The sequence below is a fragment of the Callorhinus ursinus genome, unplaced genomic scaffold (genome assembly GCF_003265705.2).
Source record: "Callorhinus ursinus isolate GAN/ISIS: 27379988/994484 unplaced genomic scaffold, GSC_fseal_2.0 scaffold40, whole genome shotgun sequence".
Classification (NCBI taxonomy): domain Eukaryota; kingdom Metazoa; phylum Chordata; class Mammalia; order Carnivora; family Otariidae; genus Callorhinus; species Callorhinus ursinus.
This window is the reverse complement of record NW_027397102.1, coordinates 13,803,450-13,813,082: the sequence shown is the minus strand read 5'-3', so window position 1 is coordinate 13,813,082 and position 9,633 is coordinate 13,803,450. Positions and strand designations below refer to the sequence as shown.

Genomic DNA, 9,633 nt, shown 5'->3' with positions numbered 1-9,633 from the left:
AGCCACCCAGGTGCCCCTCCTTTAAAATCTTTAGAAGAGGTAACACCGTATGAAAGCTTATTCCTCAATGACACCTTAGCCTAAATCTGTGGATCCTTGCCAGTCTGTAGAAAAATTAAAGGAATAAGACAAGAGGCAATATGAAAATCTTAACCTCTCAAAGATATTTTTAGCGACATTTCTTCACTTAGTTTGACAATTATATTCTGTACACACAAAAATGTTAGTATATTTAAAGCTAAACATAGTATTTTATGAGAATTTTACTCCATTATTTAGCAATACCACCTGGTAAAAAAGGTCAACATGTTGACTTTAGTAATTGTTATAAACTCAGAGTAATATTATTAACAGTGTAAGCCAACTTTTTACTGACCACATAGAAATACCTTCACCCATTTTGCCTACCCCCAATCCCCCAGAAATACCTTAAGGATTTTGATGCTATATGATAGAAGTTGATTACATGTATTTGCTTTGTACTGGTGTTATGGAGGTGGTAGAAATTTAAATGTGTCTATTGTTGAAATTTTCCAATAATTTATGTAAGAATGGTTTAAAAAGAATGAGATCATTTTTTTTCAAAAACCATCAGCTGTGTTATAAGACGAAATCAAGGAATAGGTGAGTATGGATTGAGAGGATGAAAACATTAGAAGTGATAGTCTGCATCAGTTGAATGCCAGAGTAACCAAGTTCATTAAGCTCAGGACAAACTGAGAGGTTAGTCACAACAGCCTAAGAGCCTCCTTGGTGTATGATCCCTCTCTCTGCTGTGCTCTCCTAAAACTTTATGCTTACTTCTATATAGAATATTGTGTTAAAATTAATTGACTGCATGTCACTTTCATTAGACTATAGATTTATTACATAACTTTAGCAAGCTTATTCTTTATCTGGCACAGTCCAAGCATAAGCAGTCCAGAACTGATATAGTGGCTCCACATTCCTTTTAACTTGTTACTTTGCCATTGTTTTTGAGAGAGAGAGGTGGGGGAGGGGTAAAGAGAGAGGGAGAGAGAGAATCCCAAGCAGGCTCCACACCCAGAGTGGAGCCCAATGTAGGAGTCTATCTCATGACCTTGAGATCATGACCTGAGCTGAAATCAAGAGTTGGACACTTAACCAAATGAACCACCCAGGCATGCCAGTTTCTTTGCCATTTTTAAAGAAAAAAAAATATGCATGAAACAGTTAAAGATTATAAAAAAGACTTTTTCAAGGTGGAGGGAGAGCTATTACAATAGGTATAGGGATACTGCAAGGGGGTCTTAACAATGAGAGAGAAATATTTTTCCCAATTCTAAATACAACTTAGGCAAGTGGGAATTTGTTGCGAAGGAGCAGGGCAGGGGTTCAGCAGATGGAAATTTAATTAGAGCAAACATCACGGATAAAGGGGATTCTGGCTAAACTGATCTGATAGGATTCTTGCTGAAGGCAGGCCGGGGGATTAGATATCACTGGGAGGATAGTGGAGGATGAAGAACCCCGTTAGATATGGAGAGTGATCAGGTATTGAAGATAGGATATTGTGGCTAAACTTAGAATTTCTTCTAAAATTAGACAATGCAGAGATGAACACAGAAGTCTGAAATTTGAGGACTAGTCGAAAAAGCTCAGAGGAGCCCGAGTTGAGTTTAGTCAAGGATAGAATCTTTGTCACTGTTCTCCACCCAAGACTTCCATCTGATAGTCTAAAATAGCTAATCTAAATCATTCTACTATATGCATTCCAGCCAGCAATAAGAGGGTAAGAAAGTGAAGGGTGCACCTTGTCTCTGAAGGGACTTGATTCAAAAGGAGCAAAATTATTTCCTCTCACATTTCATTAGAAAGAGTTTATCACCTGGCCACATGCAGCCTAGAAGGAAGATAGAGAATATAATTATGTTTTGGGGTGTCATATGCTCAGATAAAACATGAGGTTCTATTACTAAAGGAAGAAAGGGAAATGAGAATGGTGGGATCTAACAATCTGAATCACAGACTATGAATTCTATGAATGTAGGGATTGCCTCTTACTTAGTTTTATATCTTCAGTGATTACCATAGTCAATGAAATACAGTAAGTTATCTTTAGTGTTTGTTGAAGAATGAAAATATAAGCAAAATAGTGTCATGATCCATACTGACTTAAATTCAAGGCATGAAAGGGGAAAATAATAAGCCTAGTTATAAATGGGTTAGGATTAGGTGGACCAATTAGTCTGGCCACCTGTGAGTAGCCAATGTTACAAATCAATGCCAAAAGTCTGGAGAATTTGAATTTCATCCAATAAGAATTGATATCTAAAGAAATCCAGTCTGGTAAATAGAGTGGAATAAAAGGAAGTAGTGATACTTATAGTCAGATAAGTGTCAGTGTTCTGGTTCTATGTTGCCCATCTATTCAGAACAGAATCCCAGTTGTAGTAGCTATCTATTGCTGTATAACAACTCGAATCCCTTAATACAACAAATATTTATTATGTCACATTTTCCTTATGGGTTAGGAGTCCAGGATTGGCTGAACTGCATGGTCCTGCCTAAAAGTATCTTAGGAGTTTTCAATCAAGATTCAGCCTGGGTTGAGAAGTGTTTGAGGAGGATCTAAGGTGGTGGAATATTAGGAGAACCCTAGGCTCCTCTCATCTCTCGAACACCACCAGATAATTATAAAATATTCTGAATACCCAAAAAGGTATTCTTCAAGTATCAGGTATGACCTGAGGACTGACAGAACAAACTGCACAACTAGAGGGATAGGAATGGCCACATCAAGGAAAGTAGGAAGTGTGGAGATATGTTTTGGGGGAGAAACTGATCATGGGTGCTGCAGAAAGGAGAGAACCCTTGTCTTGGAGAAAGGCAAAAGTGGAACTCACAAGGATGCACACAAGGAGAACACTTCCCCAAAGATATTGGCTGGGAAAATGAGAGGGGCTGAATTTTGTGAATTTTGGCAACCAGCAGGGCTCAAGTGCTAGTTTTACAGGTTGGCAGGCTTGACTGGGATCCACCTGAGAATGCTGCCCTACTCCTGGAGAGAAGGCAGGCAAGCAACCCCAGGGCAGATGGCAGGATCTGAGGATCTCCTAAGACACAGAGGGAGAAATTGTTTACTCTTATTGGAGCACATATGTGAGAGGTAGCATTCACAGAGATGCCTTTCTGGATACAGAAGAGCCTGCAGGAGCCATTTCCCTCCCCCGCCCCTCAACATAGGCACAGAGACACCTGCTGAATGTAGATAACCCAGACACTGATTGTTAAGTCTGCTTTGCTCCAAATCCCATGCCCCTGCTGTCTGGTGCAACTGCCCTTCTCTGTCAAACCTGAATCTATCCCAGTGCAATGAGACCCTCCCCCAGAAGACCAGCACAGGTCCCTGCCACAGCATGCCCCTTAAGTTCAGAGTTTTAAAGGTCAGCAACCTTGGCTGGGATAGAGCCCAAATTGTACTGTTTTGCCCCAGGCAGCCAAGCAACCCAGAGGCAGAATGCATGAAAACAGCAATCTGAAAAATGCCTAGGACACACTAGAGAAAATCATTCACTCTTCTGGGAGTGCTTCCCTGAGAGCAGCAGGAACAAAGAAGCTGGCTGGCACTATTTCCCTCCCCCACCCCTCAGCATAAACCACCTTCAGTAAATAGCCCAGTGCCAACACTGGCTGCCTAAACTGCTTACACCAAGTCCTGCCCCCCTGCAATCTGCTGGTACAGTTTTTCTCAGGCAAGTCTGCCTAAGGACCAGTGCAAAGGGTGCCTTCCCTAGAAGACCAGCAGAAATGCCTGCACATACCACATGCACCCACCATAGAGTTCTGCAAGGCTTCATTTTTAGTGAAAGTAGCATCAGGTCTCATTTAACAAGCAGACCAGAGTACACCTAATTAAAACTCACTGCACAGTGGCCATGGTCTAAACACTGCCCAGTGCATGCAAGGAGAGCCTCTGCAGATGACTCACCTGAGGGATAAAGGAACCAAAACACAGCAGAAGAGTTGCACACAGAACACAAGAGACACTCCTTGAAGTGCCAGGCCATGGACACTATATGACCTCTTCTTGATAAAGCCATTACTCTCAGAAGCAGGAAACATAACAGGCTTTTCTAATACACAGGGGAGACCTAGGCAAAGGTCCTGGAGAAGACAAAGACCATGCCAAAATGGAGGAATTCATCCCAAATGAAACAATAAGAAAAGGTCACAACCAGAGATCTAATTGAAACAAATATAAGTAACATGCCTGATGGAGAATTTAAAGCAACAGTGATAAGGATGTTCACTGGGCTTGAGAAAAGCATGGAAGACATCTGGGAGACCCTTACCATAGAGACAAAGGAGTTAAAAAAATGTCAGAAATGAAAAATACAATAACTGAGACTTGAAACTGATTTGATGTAATGACCACAAGGTTGGAAGAAGAAGAGGAATGAATAAATGATATAAAAGACAGAATCCATTATTGGATTTCAGTCATGAAGCTGGACAAAAGAGGGAAAGGAGTGTTATGGATCATGAGAATAGATGGAGGGAACTCAGTGACTCCATCAAATGTAATAATATTTGTATCAAAGGAGCCCCAGAAGAAGAGAGAGAAAGTAAGGCAGAAGGTTCATATGAGGAAATAATAGCTGAAAATATCCCTAGTCTGGAGAAGGAAACAGACATCCAGATCCAGGAGGCACAGAGAACTCCCATCAAATCAATAAAAGCAGGCCAATACCAAGACATATTGTAGTTAAAATTTTGAAATATAGTAATAAAGTAAAAATCCTAAAAGCAGCAAGACAAAAGATGTCCTTAACTTACAAGGAAAGACCCACAAACCTAGCTGAAGAGCTCCCCACAAAAATTTGGCAACCCAGAAGAAAGTGACATGATATATCCAATGTGCTGAATGGGAAAAATATGCAACCAAGAATACTATCCAGCAAGAATATCATTCAGAATAGAAGGAGAGATAAAGAGTTTCCCAGATAAACAAAAACTAAAGGAGTCTGTGTCCACTAAATTAGCCATGTAAGAAGTATTAAAGAGGACTCTGAGTAGGAAAGAAAGAACAAAAGGGACAAAAGCAGAGAAAATCTCCAGAAACAATCACAAAACAAATAATACAATGGCACTAAGTACATATCAATAATCAGTCTAAATGTAAATGGACTAACCACTCTAATCAAAGGACATAGGGTGTCAGAATGGATAAAAAATAATACCCATTGATATGCTGCCTACAAGAGACTCATTTTAGACCTAAAGATATCTGAAGATGGAAAGTGAGGGGATGGAGAACGATCTGTCATGCAAATGGACATCAAAAGAAAGCTGGAGTAGCAATACTTCTATAAGACAAACTAGATTTTAAAGCAAAGACTGTAACAAAAGATGAGGAAGATCCTTATATCATAATAAAAGGGACTATCCAAGAAGATCTAATAATTGTAAATATTTATGTTCCCAACTTGGGAGCACCCAAATATATAAGACAACTTATAACAAACATAAAGGAATTCATTGATAATAATACAATAATAGTAGAGGACATAAACATCCCACTTACATCAATGGATAGATCATCTAAGCAGAAAATCAACAAGGAAACACTGGAGCAGATGGACTTAAAAGATATATTCAGAACATTGCCTTCTAAAGCAGCAGAATACACATTCAAGAGCACATGTGATATTCTCCAGAATAGATCACATACTAGGTCACAAATCAGGCCTCAAGAAGTACAGAAAGATTTAGATTGTACCATGCAGCTTTTCTGTCCACAACACTATGAAACTTGAAGTCAATCACAAGAAAAAAATTTGGGAAGACCACGATTACATGGAGGTTAAAGAACATCTTACAAAGAATGAATGGGTTAACCAGGAAATTAAGAAATTAAAAAAAAAATACATGGAAATGAAATGAAAATACGATGGTCCAAAACCTTTGGGATGCAGCAAAAGTAGTCATATGAGGGAAGTATATAGCAATACAGGCCTATCTCAAGAAGCAGGAAAAATCTCAAATATACAGCTTATCCTTACAAATAAAGGAGCTAGAAAAAGAACAAAAAATGAAGCCTAAAGCCAGCAGAAGAAGTGAAATAATAAAAATTAGAGAAGAAATACATGATATAAAAACAAACAAATTAAAAAAAGAACAGTAGAACAGATCAATGAAATCAAGAGCTGGTTCTTTGAAATAATCAATAAAACTTATAAACCCCTAGCCAGACTTATCAAAAAAATAAAGAGAAAGGACCCACATAAATAAAATCACAAATGAGAGAGGAGAAATAACAATCAGCACCACAGATATACAATTATAAGAGAATATTATGAAAAATTATATGCAACAAATTGGACAATCTGGAAGAAATGGATAAATTTCTAGAGGCATATAAACTACCAAAGCTAAAACAGGAAGAAATAAAAAAATTTGAACACACCAATAACCAGCAAAGAAATTGAATTAGTAATCAAAAATTTCCCAACAAAACATAAGTCCAGTGTCAGACAACTTTGCAAGGGAATTCCACCAAACATTTAAAGAAAAGTTAATACTTATTCTCTCAAACTGTTCCAAAAAATAGAAATGGAAGGAAAATGTCCATACTCTTCCTATGAGGACAACATTAACTTGATTTCAAAACCAGACCAAGACTCCACTAAAAACAGAATTGTAGGACAATATCCTTGATGAACATGGATGCAAAATTTTTCAACAAATACTAGCAAATATAATCCAACAGTACATTAAATGAATCATTCACCATGATCAAGTGGGATTTATTCCTGGGTTGCAAGGGTGGTTCAACATTCACAAATCAATCAATGTGATATACTACATTTATAAATGAAAGGATAAAAGCCGTATGATCCTCTCAATGAATGCAGAAAAATTATTTGACAAAGTACAACATCCATTCCTGATAAAAATTCTTGACAAAGTAGGGAGAGAGGGAACATAGCTCAACATTCATAAAGGACAAATAGGAAAAACCCACAGCTAATATTATCCTTAATGGAGAAATGCTGAAAGCTTTTCCTTTACTGTCAGGAACAAGACAGGGATGTCCACTCTCACCAACTTTTTTTAATGAAAATAAGCTTTATTAGATCAAGTAATAAATATATACAAAGATGCAAACAGTAATTAGTCATTTTCTTTTTTTTTTAGGGAAGTGCAAATTTTTTTTTATTATGTTATGTTAATCACCATACATTACATCATTAGTTTTTAATGTAGTGTTCCATGATTCATTGTTTGTGTATAACACCCAGTGCTCCATGCAGTACATGCCCTCTTTAATACCCATCACCAGGCTAACCCATCCCCCCACCCCCTTCCCCTCTAAAACCCTCAATTTGTTTCTCAGAGTCCATAGTCTCTCATGGTTCATCTCCCTTCCCAATTTCCACCCCCCCTTCATTTTTCCCTTCCTGCAATCTTCTTCTTTTTTTTATTTTAACATACAATGTATTATTTGTTTCAGAGGTACAGGTCTGTGATTCAACAGTATTACACAATTCACAGTGCTCACCATAGCACATACCCTCCCCAATGTCTATCACCCAGCCACCCCATGCCTCCCACCCCCACCACTCCAGCAACCCTCAGTTTCTTTTCTGAGATTAAGAATTCCTCATATCAGTGAGATCATATGATTCATGTCTTTCTCTGATTGACTTATTTCGCTCAGCATAATACCCTCCAGTTCCATCCATGTCATTGCAAATGGCAAGATTTCATTCCTTTTGATGGCTGCATAATATTCTAGTGTGTGTGTGTGTGTGTGTGTGTGTGTGTGTGTGTGTGTGTGTGTATTACATCTTCTTTATCCATTCATTTGTCGATGAACATCTTGGCTCTTTCCATAGTTTGGCTATTGTGGATTAATCATTTTCTTTCAAATGTTTGGATCAATTTACAGGAAAGGCAGAACTGAAATCCACGTACAGTGTTTGTAGGAAAATGTTGGGGGTTCTTATTAGGTTAGGTTTTGTAGGTTGCTCTTTCTTCTGTATTTATAACTTGTACATTTTTTAAACTGATCCCAAAGCACTTATAGCGATGCAAGCAAATGCTTAAGCACAAAAGATGTTCCATTAAGTGGAATCCACACAATGTGGCAAATGTATGCACTAAAAACAACCCACAGAGTTGTTGTATTAGCTTATGAAAAGGAACAAAAAACAAAAAGAATCTGGGTAAAATAACTGTATTTAAAATAAGTGATGAGGGTGCCTGGGTGGCTCAGTCGTTAAGTGTCTGCCTTCGGCTCAGGTCATGATCCCAAGGTCCTGGGATCGAGTCCCACATCAGGCTCCCTGCTCAGCGGGAAGCCTGCTTCTCCCTCTCCCACTCCCCCTGCTTGTGTTCCTGCTCTTGCTGTGTCTCTCTGTCAAATAAACAAAAACAAAATCTTTAAATAAATAAATAAATAAATAAATAAATACATAAATACATAAATACATAAATAAATAAATAAAATAAGTGATGAAAAGGAGACACTGGTATCTTTCCTGTGAGATAGGTATCTTTTACATACATCTTTTAAATCAATGCTTACAACAAAAACAAAAACAAAACCCTGGGTAGTTCTTAACTATATAAAATGTAAATCCTGATCAACTACAAAATATTTTTCGATCTCAGAGCCTCATGAGCCATGGGAGGGACACAGGAAGGAGAAACCAATCCATTACCATTTTGAAAACAAGAGTTTCATCTGAACATGGGAGATGAGCTGTAATTTCTCATCTTGGAGGGAAACGGAAAACCTTCCACACTAACAGGCAACTAGGATCTGGTATTCTGTTCCATTTCAACCAAGCACTCTGGAACCAGCCTTCTGGTCTGACTAATGCCTCATTTTACTCTCTCCCTGGCTCTCTTGCTCCCCACATACATGGGTCTAATCTCTTTCCCCAACTCCTCCATAATGGCCAACAGTTCAGCATATTTGTTTTGGGTTACATGGCTGTTCCCAGTTCCCTGGGTGCACACTGGAGATGGTGGCCTGTAGTCACTCAGCAGTTAGTGGTACCATGAGGATGTCACCAGACTGGTGTAGGGTGGGTGGATGCTCCCAGCAGTACTGAGGGCGGGGGAAGACATGTGCACAGCCAAGTTTGGTTTCTAAGACATCTCCCTGATCAGTGGGGTGCCCTGGCAGGGGCTCTGAAGGGCCAGGCTCATGAGGGTGGCAGTGGAGTCCGTGGCAAGGCCAGGTGGCAACAAGACAGACCCACAGCCTACTGCCCGGCTATGTGCCCCCATCACCTCCTGCACACTTTTTGTTGTTGACGGTTGGGGCCTCAGGAGCAAATATGACTGCCCCTCACCCTGAGACCCATTTCAGGGTATCACCCATATATCAGGAATGCTGGTGCAGGGGCAGCCACAAACTTTGAGCAGACCCATCAGAGAGGCCCTGGCCAGGAGGGCTCACCACTGTTAATTAACATAGTACTGGAAGTCCTAACTTCAGCAATCAGACAACAAAAAGAAATAAAGTGTACCCAAATCTGCAAGGAAGAAGTCAAACTTTCACTATTGCAGATGATGATACTCTATGTAGAAAATCCAAAAAACTTCACCGAAAAATTCCTAGAACTGATACACAAATTCAGTAAATTTGCAGGATAC

The 9,633-nt window shown here is 39.2% G+C and overlaps 1 pseudogene; it reads right to left on the bottom strand.

Moving 5' to 3' along the window:
* Positions 1 to 8,784: 8,784 nt before the first annotated feature.
* Positions 8,785 to 9,132, bottom strand: LOC112837857 (cyclin-dependent kinase 2-associated protein 1 pseudogene; annotated as a pseudogene).
* Between the last annotated feature and the right edge of the window lie 501 nt (positions 9,133 to 9,633).